Consider the following 18089-nt stretch of genomic DNA (forward strand, 5'->3'; position numbering starts at 1 on the left):
TCGATATGGTCAGTATTTGATCATTTAGCCAAGAAGGGAATCGGTCGTATTAGTTTTCCCCCTTTACACTTGCCTTCCTAATCCCCAGGAGTGGGGGTGGCTGCTTTCTTCTCTTTTCCCATGAACTCAATAATCTTCAAATGTTCTTGGCTTAAACTGCTGTTAAATTTATTTCAGTCAAATCTGCAACTGACATAAAAACCGTAACATAAAAAGTATACCTTCAAGTCATATGACCCCTAGATGAAAAGCCCTGGAAATAAATTGTAGGGAGTAGAGCTAATTCAGTTTGAGGTTATCTGCTAAATATCCCATTTTTTCTATCCAGTTGAATAAAATAGTGCCCTTAATATCACTTTTACCAGGTTGTTTCAGTCACTCACAGGCATAGTTTCCAATTTTATATATAAATTGGCTAATAACTTCAGAATAAGAAGGAGAGCAACAGGCAAAATGAGATCTCCTTAAACCCAATCATGATATGAAAACAACTGTTGAATGCTTTCAGTCCCCAGCTAAATGGGTAAATAAAATTTCTTTCTGGTCAAACACAAAACCAACATGAAGCCAGTAATTTAAGAGAGAAATTAGAGAAAACAACATATGGAATTTTCATTATCTTACTATTTGTGGCCAATACTTGAGGCATCCTTGGAAATGGTAGTTTCTTTTAAAAATTTTCCTTGGTTTCTATCCTTTTATTGCTCAGAAGCTATGAAGAACATCAGGTTTGAAAAAAAAATGTATTCTTACTGAGACTAACAGTCAGATTTATTCCATAATGTCACAGACTTATTTGGGGTTAACAGGAATCAGGTGAGTTATTCTATGCACATCTCAAAAGCTTTAATTGCATCATTTATCATTCAAAAGCTGAAGCTGGCAGGAAGGTATAGACATTAAGGGAATATGCAGCTTCCCATAGGGATTTTATTATCCAACATCATGGAACACCTGCCACACAGTGGTCACTGTCACCACAAGCATCTCTGTGCGACACAATAACAAGTTTGCTAGGGGCAAAGAGTGAAATTTCCTTGTATTATGTGCAGATTTGTTGTAGAACACAAGTGCGGCACTAAACTTTTATGAAAGCTTGCCAGAAGAAAAGCTATTATGAATCATAAAGGTTTTTAGACTATACTGAGAACTCAAATCATAGTTATTAGTTTAAGTAAGCATGCTTTTAAAGGAATATATTAAAGGGAACAAGAGAAATAGAAAAGAAAAAAAAAGCAGTGGTATTCCACGTCCACTGTAAGTAAGCTGAAGCTTGCTAACCACCGGGTAGTAATGTAGTATTGTACTGTTGCTTCGGTAGTTTTTATAACCTTAGATTCTAGCAAGGGGAGGCAGCAAGGAATGTGGGTCATAAGGAATTTGTACAAAAGTTTAAAGAATCTATAAAGAAGCTCGATCCCACAAACATTGTGTTGATCAGATGAATGGCTTTGCTGGAGTAAATGGACTTACACCTTAGAGACATCAGATTCTCTATAGCCCTGGTGAATATGAAACTCAGCAGCATAAAACAACACAAATCATACTACGAAACAAAAAGAAAAAAAAATAAATCATGGTCATGCTAAAATTCTCTCTTTTGATTACTGTTTTCCCCTTCTGTTTTTTGTGCATATGACATATTTTATATATGAAAAAGGTGTTAAAAAAAGCATTGAGGTCATTTTTACTTTTTAACTGGTACTGATAGCAGCAATGGAGTCAATAGTTATCATCTGATGCAAAAATCACAAAACAAGTTTTTCAAGCTGATTGTTTAAATTATTCTCTTCTCTTTAATAAATTTCTGTATATTTTCCCCCTCCCCACTCAGTTGGCTTTTTTCCCAAACTGAAGAGTCCTTACCTACTTAATGATATGATGACAGTAGCAGGTAGTACACTGGGAACAGATGTGAAGAGCAAAATAGTTGATGCCAAGAGCCTAAACACTACCTGCGCTGAGCGATGTTTTTCTTTGTACCACTGCTAGACTGTTTGCATGGACTGAGAACTCAAAGATTAGTGGAAATCTTCCAGCTAACTTTATCTGAAGGAAATCCAGTTTGTGATCTCACAGACCACTCAGCAACTGAAGAAGCAAATGGCAAATGGAAACAATCTGAAGATTCACTTCCAAAGCACACTTACAATCCAAGCTACAGTGCCAGTGTATTTGGCACCCTGAGTTGTCCTTTCTATAGAAAGTATATCATGCTTTTGATCATTCTTGATGCTCCTTTCAAAAGTTTTCCAGTGGTATTATATCCTTTTTGAGATCAGACACACCAGAACTTCACAAAATATTCAGACACTGTGGCAAAACACTGCAAAACAGTGGCACACTGATATTTCTGTGTCAGTTCCCTGTCCCTTTTCTAATAATTTGTGCCATTCGGTTTTGCTTGCTGACTACTACTGAGTGTTGTCTTTGGAATGGTATTTAGACCTTCTGAGTAACCCCCATGCTCAGTGGGCTAGTGTCATGAATCCTAAATTATTGTAAACTTATGATCCTAACTTGAGAGAAAAACAAATTATAAATATTTATATATATGGGAGAGATGTTAGATTCATTTTATATCCATTGTTAGCTGCTCTTGAAAACAAAACAAAAATAAAAAAAACCAAACCTAACCCTACCCCAATTATTTTAGTGACATTCATTTCAGGTGATCTACAGCTACAGGAATTTGTAAATTAATGTTATAATTAAATGACCATAAATCCATTTTAAATACTAAAAAAGTTCTTAGATGTATATTTCTATAACCAATTAGAATTCTTTTCAAACGCTGAAAAAATTCTTTAATTCAAATATTTTGTAAAATACATGAGTCTTTCGAATGCAGCAACAGAAATATATCAGTATCTCCGTCAACAGTATCAACTCTATCCTAAAAATTTCCCTGTTTAGTAACCGAAATTATTATCTCCAAGGTCTTAACATGTTTCCTTTGATATCAGATTTCTATTTTTATTTTAACAAAGAAATCCAATTTACATTTTAACACCTATGCTGTACCACAAGTTTTGCGACTTAAAATCAGCTACCAGCAACATCAGCTTCCAGACCCAGTGAGCAGACTTCTGCAGTCCAAGACCTCAGAAAACTGCAGAGTTCACACAGTGAAATTTGCTGTAGGACTTGACTTGTCTGGGAATATTGCTTTATTTGAGAGAACAAAAATTAAGGACATTCAAGCAAAACATGAATAAAAGCCCAACTGCTTTGGTTTATGAAGTCTTACAAGAGAACATGATGGTTATGTCAATTTTTTTCTACTCATCGTGACAACTATATCCTTAACGTTTTGTAATACTCTTCTGGGTTCCATTTCTGTGTCAGTCTCAGTAGCTGCAACACCACACCTGAGAAGGCACTATTACTTATTTCAGCATTATAGTTCTGCATGAAAAACAAAGATGGAATGAAGCTAAATCTCTCCTAAGATAAAAGAAAAGCTAAGGAAAAAAAAAAACAAAACAGGACACAATCTTAAAGTTTGTGCAAGCAAAGAACGTTCATGGAAAAATGATAGGATATTGTCCAGCAGCTATGCATCAGCTCCCTCGCCTTTCCATGCATGCATGCCTCTTGTATGAGTATCTTCTCAGCAAATACTGGAAACTGTTTCAGTGTGGTGTCTGGTATTCTAAATCCACAAATCATCCAGTAAAGGGTGTCCACTGAGCCACTTTAGTTTATGGATAGCGTGGTACACAAGCAGACCTGATTTAGGAATATGGAGAGCTTTACATTTGTTCAGTGTCCACCAACTAACTGTCTTTCAAATTATTAGAAAATCATGGAGTCGGTGGTTTTAATGTTATTTAAAACTGATGTGTGATGGCTCTGAGTAGGAAAAAAGAACCAAAACAAAATAAAAGCCTATCAACGTCCTCTTTTTTTTTTATTTTGCTTTTCTTTTCAGAGTTCTTTAACCAGCTTGCCTAGTGAGTGAGCAAACAGAAATGGAAAATATGAAAAGTGTCAAAGGAAAAGAAAGTAAGTGGTTAAAGTCAAGTATTACATTAGAACTAGAAAGTTTTAAATCTAAATAAATTAACTCCCATGAGATACTTTCATTATTAAAAAAATTCTCATAAATTCCCAAGATATCTTTTCTTTAGCTTATTTTTAACAGTATCCACTCTTTCTGAATGGCAAAACAGTGGTCAGTCTATAATACTCAGGACTTGACATTGCTAGGTGCAAAAAAATCTATAGCTTATGCAATTTAGTTTGTCCAGTACCAGCTAAAGAGAGTAGGAGTCTCTGCTGATTGCAGTGAGCTTTGGAATAGTTTGTGAAGATGATCAGTTTACAATAGAAAAATATCAAAGGTGCTTTTACGTATATTACTGATAGCATCATCCAAACTTTTAAAATAAATAAATAAAAGACTGGAGCTTCTGACTCCAGGAAGTATTTGCATATGTCACAATTACTTCCAACCTGAGTATTCTAAAGTATATTGTTCACCGTCTTCCATGCAGTTCTTAATTACGCACCATGAACATTTAGTTGCCCAGAACTTCTGTAAATACTTTTTTGTATAGTGCTTAAAGTCTGCAGCACAGAAATGGAAATTGAAAACACTTGCAAATTTACACTTGATAGTCCCATGGTTCTTCAAAGCATAACATTTTAAAAATGCTGAGAGTTACTAAAAAAAAAAAGAGGTGTTTAATCCCATTATTGTTACTGAGATTACAGAATGTGCCTCTTTCCCTTCCACATGATTTAGCACACAGAATGAAAAAAATGACAGCACAGTGGTTCTGAAGATTATTTGATCAATTCACTTCCAGTGTTTGTAGACGTCACTATGCTCAAGACTCTCAAAAGCCTTCCACAGAAAAGAGCTGGAATAACTTCTTTTAATTATGGAGCAGGTGACAGAATCACACATTACTCAGTAAGCCTACAAATCCTTATGACAGTGTATAACACGTATCCTTAAAACTCTTTGTCATAAACTAGATGCACTTTTTTATTTTGAGAAAATTTGAATTCATGCTCATTAAATCTATTCAGGTTTTCCAGTATACAGATCTACCTTACTGAATAAAATACAGGCGTCTCCAACTGCATAGAAGTACGAGATTTTTGAAGTAATACCTTTTGTGTGGCTTTTTTATTGCTGAAACTGCAGCTCCAATGGATTAAAATACGAATGTTGATTACCTTAGGCAGCTTTCCAGTGATTTTTACACATCCAAATTTACAAATCTGTCTTTAAACATACACAAAATAATTCACCAACTTTGCAAAAGAAATATTTTTTTTATACATACACCTTTTTTTTTTCTTTTGTCCATATGGACACCACTGTGTAATACACTATGGGACAGAAGGTTTTTCTATTACTTCTAATTTTGTGCCTTTACAGAAACAATGAATCAGTTTGTTACACCCATGCAAGGAGTGACACTATCTTCGACACTTTGAGTCTTTTCTTTTATCCTTTTTATGATTTCTAAGTCTCTCACAGCTCTTTGAATGGATTCAACATCATCAGGCTTTCCTAAGACAAAGACTGGGGAAATAGCAGTACTTCCCTTGGATAGGATGAAAACTAGGACTCCCTATTCTTGCAACAGAAGCAGAAAAATTGCATTGGGATATTCACAGAATCCTAGAATCACTAAGGTTGGAAAAGACCTGTAAGATCATCAAGTCCAACCATCAACCAACACCACCATGCCCATTAAACCATGTCCCACAATGCCACGTCCACAAGTTCCTTGAACACCTGCAGGGAGGGTGACTCCACCACCTCCCTGGGCAGCCTGTTGCAGTGTTTCGCCACTCTCTCAGTAAAGAAATTATTCCTAATATCCAGCCTGAACCTCCCCTGGTGCAACTTGAGGCCATTTCCTCTTGTCCTGTCGCAAGTCACTTGGGAGAAGAGACCAACACTCACCGCTCTGCAACCCCCTTTCAGGTAGTTGTAGAGAGCAATAAGGTCTCCCATCAGCCTCCTTTTCTCCAGACTGAACAATCCCAGTTCCCTCAGCCGCTCCTCATAAGACTTGTGCTCCAGATCCCTCATCAGCTTCATCGCCCTTCTCTGGACACACTCCAGCACCTCAATGTCCTTCTTGGAGTGAGGGGCCCAAAACTGAACACAGTATCCGAGGTGCGGCCTCACCAGTGCTGCGTACAGGGGCATGATCACCTCCCTACTCCTGCTGGCCACACTATTTCTGATACAGGCCAGGATGCCGTTGGCCTTCTTGGCCACCTGGGCACACTGCTGGCTCATATTCAGCTGTCTCTCAACCAGTACTCCCAGGTCCTTTTCTGCAGGGGAGCTTTCCAGCCACTCATCCCCAAGCCTGTAGCATTGCATGGGGTTGTGGTGACTAAAGTGCAGGACCCGGCACTTGGCCTTGTTGAACCTCATACAATTGGCCTGGGCCCATCGATCCAGCCTGTCCAGATCCCTCTGCAGAGCCTTCCGACCCTCCAGCAGACCAACATTCCCGCCCAACTTGATGTCATCTGCAAACCTACTGAGGATGCAGTCAATCCCCTCATCCAGATCATCGATAAATATATTAAACAGAACTGGCCCCAATATTGATCCCTGGAGGACTCCACTTGTGACTGGCCGTCAACTGGATTTAACTCCATTCACCACGACTCTCTGGGCTTGGCCGTCCAGCCAGTTTTTTACCCAGCGAAGAGTGCACCTGTCTGAGCCACGAATCGCCAGCTTCTCCAGGAGAATACTATGGGAGACAGTGTTGAAGGTTTTACTGAAGTCCAGGTAGACAACATCGACAGCCTTCCCCTCATCCACTAGGCGGGTCACCTGGTCATAGAAGGAGATCAGGTTGGTCAAGCAGGACCTGCCTTTCATACACCCATGCTGGCTGGGCCTGATCCCTTGATTATCCTGCATGTGCCCTGTGAGCACCGTCAAGATGAACCTCTCCATAATCTTCCCTGGCACAGAGGTCAGGCTGACAGGCCTGTAGTTCCCCAGATCCTCCTTCCGGCCCTTCTTGTAGGTGAGCGTCACATTGGCAAGCCTCCAGTCATCCGGGACCTCCCCCGTTAACCAGGACTGTTGATAAGTGATGGAGAGCGGCTTGGCAAGCTCCTCTGCCAGCTCCCTCAGCACCCTTGGGTGGATGCCATCAGGCCCCATAGACTTGTGATTGTCCAGGTGGCATAGCAGGTCACTAACTGCTTCCTCCTGGATCATGGGGAGCCTATTTTGCACTCCATCCTTGTCTTCCAGCTCAGGGAGCTGAACACCCTGAGGATACCTGGTCTGACTATTAAAGACTGAGGCAAAGAAGGCATTAAGTACCTCAGCCTTTTCCTCATCCTTCGTGACAATGTTCCACCCCTCCCCCGCATCCAATAAAGAATGGAGATTCTCCTTGGCTCTCTTTTTGTTGGTAACGTATTTGTAAAAACATTATTCGTTATCCCTTATGACCGTGGCCAGATTGAGCTCTAGCCGGGCTTTTGCCTTCCTAATTCCCTCCTTGCGTGACCTAACGAGATCCTTGTATTCTTCTTCAGTTGCCTGCCCCTTCTTCCAAAGGTGATAAACTCGCCTTTTTTTCGTGAGTCCCAGCAAAAGCTCCTTGTTCAGCCAGGCCAGTTGTCTTCCCTGCCAGCTCTTCTTACAGCACATGGGGACTGCCTGCTCCTGCGCCTTTAAGATTTCCTTCTTGAAGAAGGCCCAGCCTTCCTGGACCCCTTTGCCCTTCAGGACCATCTCCCAAGGGACCCTTTCAACCAGTGTCCTGAACAGACCGAAGTCTGCCCTCCATAAGTCCATCATAGTGGTTTTGCTGACACCCCTCCTTACTTCACCAGGAATTGAGAACTGTATCATTTCATGGTCGCTAAGCCCAAGACGGTCTCCGACCTTCACTTCTCCCAACAGTCCCTCTCTGTTCGTAAAGAGCAGGTCAAGCAAGGCACCTCCCCTGGTAGGCTCGCTTATCAGCTGTGTCAGGAAGTTATCTTCAGCACACTCCAGGAACCTCCGGGACTGTTTCCTCTCTGCTGTGTTATATTTCCAACAGCCGTCCTGTGAGTTGAAGTCCCCCACAAGAACAAGGGCTTGAGATTGTGAGGCTTCTGCCAGTCACTTGTAGAACGCTGCATCCGCCTCTTCTTCCTGGTTGGGTGGTCTATAACAGACACCCAGCAGGATATCTGCCTTGTTTGCCTTCCCCCTCATCTTTACCCATAAACACTGGACCTTGTCGTCACAGTCGTTGACCTCTATACAATCAAAACACAATTAATACGCTCCAAGACGAATCCTACCTTACATTGCTGTGTAATACTGAGCAGTACTATGCGGATGCACTAGCTCACTGGCAGCCTGCAAAGGTATCTTGACAGTGGTTTTATGCTTCTTTGTATATAGTTAGAATAATTTTGTATTGCCAGTAGAACTAAAAGCATGAGCATACAAAAATGAAGGACTCTAAATGGGAGGTATGTCCAGCCTCACATAATTCAGGGACCACTTTCATCCAAAAGCTTTTGATGATAGGCTAACATTTCATCTGGTCTTCTAAAAGAATCACTGTAAGCAGGTAGTGAAGTTGTATTCTATTATACTCCCTTTTCCATTCAGATATACAATGGGATATGCCAGTAAATTTTCCAAACAAAACATACTATATGAGTCTGATCTAGGCTTTTGGTTTGGTGGCACATCTCTTTCTTGATCTAAATTTTCTGTAATTCAGAAGTTACAGTATTTAAGGAAAAAGCAAATCCTTGCTTGAAAAAAAGAATATTTTTTTATGTTATTTTTACAGAAGAACGGAGTACCCTAGGTGTCCAAAGGCTCTAATGACCTTTGCCTTCTACTCCATTCAATGGCACATAAATTTAAGCTTCATTAAAAATACATAATTAAAAAATCCTTTAAAAACAAGCTATCAAGAAGATGTTTGTTATTGTGACTATGTAATCCTATGGCTACATATCCTGTGTCCTTCCCGATTTATTTTTGATGCTTATTCTTGATTAAAGCCATGATTTATCTTTCTGTTTAGAAAAATAAATGGGTAATCAGTAGTACAGCCCAGAAGAAAAATAGTAATTTCTTAAATAGGCAAGCAGTAGTATGAAAGAACCCAGTACGTTTATACTACATCCTTAATGGAAGGAGGGATAGAAACAAGAAGAAAAACTCCAGAGTGATATGGGTCTTCATCAACCACCACAGACTTACAGACCACTGTCTTTACAATATGTATATTCTATTTAATTCAAATTAAATAAATGCATATCAGTCAGGTATCTGGATAATCTCATTTTTTAAAGATAAAAGTATAATTTTGTTTTCAGGAACAAAATACAGGCAATAATGACTTCATTGAAGTTGGCACCTGTATAAATTCCAGTCTTCTGAGCATGAAATCAGGATTCCTTCTTTTAGAAGGATTTTTTCTTTTAGAAAGTATGCTACCAATATATTCCAGTGTAAATAAAAATACATAAACAAGTGTGTGCTCAGGTGGACCAAAAAGACAGAATGTATATTCCACTGTAAATGCTCTTGGTGAATTACTAGAATAATTAAATCATCCTTTATTTTTGAGTCTTCTTAATAAGATAAAAAAATTCCTTCTAAGCTGGAGAAACAAACAGCCAATTAGTGATCAAACACTTGCTTTCAGATTTAAAGCAAATCTGTTTTTAACAGAATCTTTTCTCACCATACTTTGATAAAAACACATCTCATAAGTCCCATCCAACTTTAGACACCATGAGACGGAATATGAAATTATATTTGTGTGCAAATGATCATATTTTTCTGGTTCATTTTCAAGATCTGTGGTATTTACATATGACCTTTCCATTTTTATTAACAGTTTATTGGATTTTTGCATTCCAGCCAGCAGAAGAGAAAGGTAATTTACACAGAGATTTGACAGTTATACACACAGCTATAAACTTCAGTCCATTAACTTATTTCTCATGTAACCTTTACCTGATTCTACCAAAACTCCCAAATAAGCAGTATATCTTGGTTTTCTTTATGTTAAAAAGCCCTCATCATAAGTAAGTCCCTGCTTACAGAACATCAGGTGGAAGGAAAAGCTCTGCACAAGCTTTTATCACCGCTTTCTATGGCTCTTAGTATTTTCTGACCACCATAGTCACTTCAGCTTGGTCTCCTCAGTCAAGAATCAAAATATCTCTTCTCCTGGAAATAGTTCTAAAATATAACTAACCTACTCTTTCCTGAGTAAGCTAAACAGGTAGAGTTTTTAAACAAAACAGGACAAAAAAATATTACTAGCATTACTAGATCAGTAATCACTCATAAACAATTTCTATATTCTTTCTGGTTTTTGCAAGCTGTTTTTCTGTAGAAAAAGAGAGGCCCGATTCAGTGTTGATTCTGCAGACAGTTAGCTAAGGAAAGAGATGCAGCAGAGCAGGATTCAATTCCTGGATTTGCTATCATCATTTTCACTTTTTCACTTATTTTTGCTAGCAATTCATTCAGAGTTAGATTTTCATTGATAATATGATGCCAGTGGTTTTGTCCTCTTCTTTGCCCTTAATTTGTTCTTACCGTTTCTTTTCAAAGGTGGTATTTTACAGCACTTAATGAAAACATTCCAATCATAAATACAAATAATTTTATAATATTTTTTAAAAGAATCACTACGGACATGCTGCTGAGCAGACATCCGTTTTTTTGGCTGCTTAGCTCTTGAATTGTGGGGAATGAATTTGCTGACACATTATTAGAGAGAACTAAATTTTAATACACTTAAAAATAAATTTTAATTTAATAAAATAGCTGATTTAGAGGATAAGGCATATGTTTGTTGTTTTAGTCTACTTTATATTCATCCACTGAGGAAACATATACGTTAGACAGTGTTATCACCAGGAAAAAACAACTGCGAATTTTAAGATATTTCTAAACCACAGCAATAAGTTTGAAAGGGAAGAATACAAAGTGATATAATCTATTGCCTTTGACTATTTCATCAGTAAAAGATCCATCCTTTATAAACACAGTGAGTCTTCCAAAGGCGACTGAGATTCAAATCTTTTAATGATCAAGTGGAACAGTATATGTACTTCCTTCCTGATTTGGCAGATAAAGGTGACAAGTAACACTTCTTTAATCCTTAGAGAGTATGCTGGCTACAAGAGGGACAGAGTGGAGGCTGAACAAATGTCCTGATTCACTTTGAAACTTTAAAGGGAATTCACTCTTCTGCAAATGTCCATCATCCAGTGAGTGTAAAATGAAACGACAGATACCTATGGAGATTAGACAGCTCCAGCTTTTCAGCTTGTCCTTTATGGTAATGCACATTGGGTTCACTACCCTCATTAAGTTAAAGTAGCAAAGTCAAAGAGTGTTTTACCTGAGTGCATACAAGGAATGGACATGATTCATTAAAATAATATGTAGCAGTAGTGTCCAGTTTTAGCAGAACAGTAATTGTAAGCAAGGTTAAGGAAGTGTTATCAGGCCTCTTTTCTAGTGACATAATCTAGCGCTGTATGGAGAAGAGAATTACAGTCAGGACTAAAAGGAAATTTTGAGTAATCACTTTAGATGATGAGCATTTTTTTGCTATTAAAGAAAACATTTACACACTTTGGTTTACCCTGCTATTGTTGCCAGGATTCTGTGAAGGCACAGAATGAACAGAATGGCTCATATGTTATGCTTTATCAAAACCTCAATAAATATGCTTTGTCTTTGGAATAACTATGCCAAATTCATCCTTGATAAAGAAAAATGAAGAATCAGAAAATCAATTTCTTTTAGAGAAAAGCTCCTAGAAAGTATACTCGATTTCTGGGCAGTTCTAGGGCTAGGAAGTGAGATAAATATTCCAAAGATTGAACTAAATTGCAGCCAAGGAGAAGTCATGATTCAGAATACTGTGTACTTTAAACCATAATTCTCTAAAATAGTTGAAGGGGGAGACTATCTCATCACTATAGGCATCTAAAAATTAAGCTTCTGGATTATGATACTTAGGTTGAACTTGTCATCAATTAAAAGACATCGCCTTGTAAAGATAATTCTTCTGAATACATAAGAATGCCTCTAAAACATAGTAAATAAATCATTCATTTATTCTCTCTCTCTGTGACTAGCTGGGACTAGCAAGTGAAATATAACTACTTTATTTTTTATGCTTAATTTTTAGACAGTTAAAATCAGTAGAATGCAATCAGAGTCCTGAGCTGTCTGCTAAATGAGATAACATACTTACGAAGAAGCAGTGATTGAGGTCTTGTAAATCAAGATAAATAAAAATACAGCTGAAGTTGTTAAACAGAAACCCTCCAAACCAAAAATAAATTAACTTTTTGTGCCACAAGGTAATGATGTAAATTGCTACCATAAACTTACTGTAAAATAATATTTATTGGGAAAGAGAAAGATAATTACATTAAACATAAAATTTACAAGAAAACATTGTCCTTGAATGTTAAGTCTTCAGACAAGTGGATACTCATGCTAGCCTGAAATAACCTGGTATGACACCACAGCAGAATGTATTGCCAGCAGAGATACTAGCCCAAGCTCCAGAAACACTTTAGCCATGCCAGCTACTCTGTTTTCTTGACAGCTTATTAAGAGTGTTGGACATTTCTGTAAAGCACTGAATTGAACAAGACAGACTTAAATGGAGGTTCACACACAAATTGTCCAACTGCAGTTATGTACTCATGTGCTCTCCTGCTATATCTAATACTGCTCAGTCACTATGGCGTACTGCTCACACAGAATGTTTTCAGATCAATAAAAAATGGGCGGGATCCCTAATGTGTTACAAATCACAGAATCACAGAATCATTAAGGTTGGAAAAGACCTGTAAGATCATCAAGTCCAACCATCAACTAACACCACCATGCCCACTAATCCATGTCCCACAATGCCACGTCCACACATTCCTTGAACACCTCCAGTGAGGGTGACTCCACCACTTCCCTGGGCAGCCTGTTCCAATGCTTCACCACTCTCTCAGTAAAGAAATTTTTCCTAATATCCAGCCTGAACCTCCCCTGGCGCAACTTGAGGCCATTTCCTATTGTCCTGTCATCTCATACTTGCTCTCAAAGGACCGTGACAATTTTATATCTTTTTTTCAATATATTTCTGTTTTATTTATTAAATTATTTCTATTAATATATGCTCTTTCCAGTGAAAAAATCAGAATGAGCATGAAATCTGATTTATTCTCCCCTATAAATCACCAGTTCCTGGAACTGCATGCACATTTATGTTCACCTATGATAAAGTGTACTGGACACCCCACAATTAACCCTTTACTCAATTGCTGCTATTATATTGCTAGAAGAGGCAAAAGGATCAGATAAATCAGAATGTACGTCTAATGCACTGCAGAACTAGCTTTTCTGGAGAGAAGTACGATAGATTAACTGAGGTAATGCAGCTGCTGAAAACCAGGCTAAGACAGCCCTAGTTCCTTCATCAGCTATGGACAAACTAATTTCTATTCATATTAAGACAAATACCAGAAAAACGATTGAGCTACTTGGAACCTGTATTTTCACCTCTCAAAAAGACAAAAAAAAATCTATATTATTTGTAATATCAGCTAATATTTTCATCAGCAGCATTGCGAACCTTCAAAATATCTGTTTGTTTATTAATTTCATATCCATTTGTTAAAGGCCTTTACATACCATAACCTAAAGAGTTAGAAGCTTTTGTAGGAAACCCTCTCAGCACTGATAATCTTGAAGCTTTTCTCTGCATCTTTCTCTGCATCTTTCAGCCCTGGTGGGGCTGAAATGGGGTCCTGGGCCATGGCCAGGGAGGGGCATGAAGAGTCAGACCTGTGGGGGCATGCAGGGCTTTGACAGCTTCATTTAATAAATGAGCTCTAATGGCTAGACATTGTTATTATTTGCCCAATAAAATCATTAGGTATCCAGAATGAGCTACGGTCTGCTGTTCTAAAATGCTTGGACAATCCAAATTTGGAGTTGTAAATGACAAGGCTTAGTAAGACCATGCCAGCAGAAATCAGCTAAAATTACTACTTAGAGATACCAGCTTTTCTGTAGAGCATGGAGTGTCAGACATTTGAATTGCTTGTACAAAAGCAAAATAACTTTGGGAAACTGTCCAAGCTTTGCTAAATCATTAGTGCATACTACTGCTTTGCTCTCAACAGTTACACAAAAGATTTCCCATCTTGAGACACATGTCACATTTGCTTGGGAAAATAATACCCTTTCACCTATAAAATCACGTGGTGACCTTGCAAATACATTAATTTCTTATTCTTCTTAATTTGTTGTTCTTATTTAAAAAATCTCAGTTGTTCAGCTACCTAGTTTGTATAAGTACTTCTCTACTTGCATGACTCTTCCTGCCTGAAACCTCACTTTAAAATCATACCTTTGTTTTCCAAAGGAATGACTTTGGAAATGTGACAGCAAATCGCTTGTTCTCTTTCAGTCTCTGCTACCACCAAGAGTTATGGGGAGAGTCCAAAACTTAATGAATATATGGGGCTGAGCTTTCATGGGTAGAAAGTGAGGATAAAGTAAACAGAAGTAACCTGACCTACACTCAAAGTAGCAAATTTTTTTGCCCACATTTCCATTCTTTTGTAGCATTCCTTAAAAATTGAAGAGGCATTTCTTGGTCTTTACTATATACCTAGGGATTTTTGTAGGAAAAACAGGGAAAACAAAAAATCCCCAAATAAAATGAGTTGAACGAAGTAAAAACTTATGTAGAAATGGCTAGATTTAGAAGTTGTTATCAAATGTAAAAAGGACTTCCATCTCCAGTAAAAAAAAAACAAACCAAAACAAAAAACCCTAAAAATATTCTGTTATCAGTTATATCGGTACTGTTACATATATGACCATTCCAATCTCCATGGAAATTGTCAGAAGGAAAAGATATTTTGTCTACAACAAAATATACAGAAAATTTTGGGAGATGAGGAAGGGGAAATAAAACAAAAAAGCTTGGTTCATAATCTGAGAGAGAGCTATGTCTCCATATGCAGAAGCTGACCATTCCTCCCAATCTTGGGGAAACAAATGTGTTGGTTGGCTACTGTTTTCAGGCAGACTTCATAAACTAAAGAGGAACAGAGGAACCGTGCATTCTTTGCAGTCTTAAAGGATGGTCTTGTGTATACACATGCACACACAGACACATATACATATACTCTGTACACACACTCAAGAATTGAAGGAAAATTCCAAAAAATCTATACTCAGTCAAATGCATAGGAAATATTTTTTTATATACCTCTTTCATATACAGTAGAATAGGAGAAAATGTTCTTTCTTGAGAATCCAAATGGAAGTACGTTGTTCATTAAACAAAAAAAAGTGTAAAAAGAATCCAGGTGACAGCATATTCTTAATTGTTCATTATTATAGCTATGAATGAGGGTACTAGTTTCAGAATTTAAAATGTAGGCACGATAGGCAAACACAATTGGAAGCACCATAATAACCCCTGCTACTGCCCTAAATGTTTGGAGGCCATATCTTTCCCTCCTTAGCTGCAAGTAAGTGTTACCACTCATTTCTAAAAAAGAAACGTATCCCCTTTATTTAATAAGGTATATGAAGAGAATCTCAAGATGGAGTATTGCTGCAATAAAAGAAGGCACAGTAAGAAATGGGAAAGGCATGGACAATGCGGAAGTCTGACGATGTTAAGGAAACAAACCGTACACAATAGGACCTATCAAAATAGGGCCTCAAGAAATTCCCATTTAAAAAAACAAACAAAGAACAAGTTAGATTGTTGCAGGAGTGAAAATTAACTTTTGCAGTAATGGATGAATATTCATTCAGGCTTTGCAGCCTTCATGGAAATTGCAGACTGATCTTCGTCTAACCTTAAATTTAAGCTTAAATGGAAGCTTTGAACATTGGGTTTGCCTTGTATTTTTGTGTTTGATATTTCTGGATTTTGATATTAATGAATAAATCTCTGCTACCTATGATAAGCTTAAAATGGAGTCCCTCAATATTAACTGGCCATCTTTATTAACTTGGCAAGAGACTGAGAAAGAATATAATTTTCAGAGGTATTTTGTTTTCCATGAAAATGTGACTGTAACAGCACAAGAGAATTCAGTAAGCTTGAGTCACACAATAAAACTCCGTAGGCTAATGTAGTATCACCTGAAGTTCAGCCAAGTAGTAAAGCCTGTCTCAGACAGAAGTCATCAGGTAAACACAGAAAAGTAAAAATTATCACCAGAGGGAAGTGAATATGTTGGATATGAGTTGAAAGAAATTTCACATACATTCATGGCAAGATGTCTGCTTCACAAACCAAATTACACACCACCACTAGAATGACTGATTGCCTTGGGAAAGCACAAAATGGTACACGATGGAAAGGCAAAAATAACACTGACAACTGCCATCAGAATTAATGCAGGAAAGATAATGCGGAGTAAGAAACAAGGAAATAAGACTGTCCCAAATTTCATATGCTGATACTCTGAGAAGAATCTAGATAAATATTGACTTAAAAATGGCAGAAGCTTGCTAGTATATTTTTCTAAACTAAGCATCCTTAAAAAAAGTTGAAAAATCAGTTAAAAGATTAAAACACCACCTAAATTAAAAAGAAAGCTACCCACTGCAAGACAACTGCTGAGTAATATTTATCAAATCTCAGGTAGTTCTCTACAAGGACCAGTAAATGGAGATGATTCCATAAATACTCTGCAAAATGCAAAATAGTCTTGAGACTGATACTACTTCAAAGCCTCATTTCACTTTATGTGTGTTCAACATCTCTTTTGTCTGCACTGTATGAATGAGCCAGATTGCCAAAATAAACAGCTGTGTTAAAAGCACCAAAAAACCTACATGTAGCTGCCTCTGAAATCCAGTATGGATTATAAACAAGATTTAAAATATCACTAATCAAAGGGTCAAACATTAAGGAAGCTGGCAAAATAATACATACAGCTTGTTAAGCAGCATATGGAATTTGGGATTAATGATTAAGTAAAATGAGTACAGATGCCTTATGATGGATAAGCTATGTCTAACCTGCGCCAACTCAGGACAGGGAATTCAGGACTAATAAACAGTGAGAGAATAAAACGAGACAGGAAATATTTAGGCTGCATGAGTTCTCTGGAGGAGCTGAATCTATTAAATCTATAGAATTTACCCTAAAAAAGGCTGAGAGTGCAGATAATTTTCTGTAGATTCCCTGCTGTAGTACAGGAAGTAAAATTTTTGCCATTACTAGTAAAAGGCCAGAGACGTTGAACTGACATGACAGTACGGGATCCCTGGGCTTGCCTTGGCTTGAGTTGTTTTCAGCTTGTTTGGGCAATGGGCTGGTGGCCAAGTGACCACTGTCTCACCAGCTTCTGTGAATGACAATCATGGTCAAGTCTGACCAACGGAGGAGGTCATGGCACAACAAGCAATTGCCCTTGCTGTCAGCTGCAGTTGGGGGAGGCTCTTGTGCAACTTTCAGACTTGAGCTATACACCAAAGAGAAGGAAGCAGATTGTGACAGAAGAACATGAATATCCCCAAGAAGACCCCAAGACTAAGGGGGAAGAAACCCATCCTATGAAGATCATGAGCCTCCCAGTGAGGACCTCTGGAGTGATTGTGACAACTTGTTGCAACCCCCCCCTGCTTTCTGCTGGAGGAAGACTGAATCTGTCAACCTTGGGATCCAGAAGGACGTTGAGAAGGTGAGCATAACACCAGAGGGGTAGATGCTAAAAAAAGGAGGGGAGAGTGGCTGGGTTTTCTTTTTATTAATAATAACTGTGCTATTAATGGGTCTTTTCTGCATTAATTAAAAAAAATTAGACTATTAGACTGCTAAAAGATCCATTGGACTAATACCAAAATCTTAGCTTCATATACATAGTGTGTTCTTTTGCCCTTAACAAGATTTTAACTGTAATGTTATTTTCAACGTCAGAAAGCTCCCGAAGGTCAGAAAGTGGAATGAGTTTGACAGATGCCGAAGAGTGTTATGAGCCCCACAAAGATATCTAGAGCTAACACTAATTAGAACTGCTGATAGTGGCTCCAGAAAAGGGAGAGT

Source organism: Gavia stellata, chromosome 5 (assembly GCF_030936135.1).
Source record: "Gavia stellata isolate bGavSte3 chromosome 5, bGavSte3.hap2, whole genome shotgun sequence".
Classification (NCBI taxonomy): domain Eukaryota; kingdom Metazoa; phylum Chordata; class Aves; order Gaviiformes; family Gaviidae; genus Gavia; species Gavia stellata.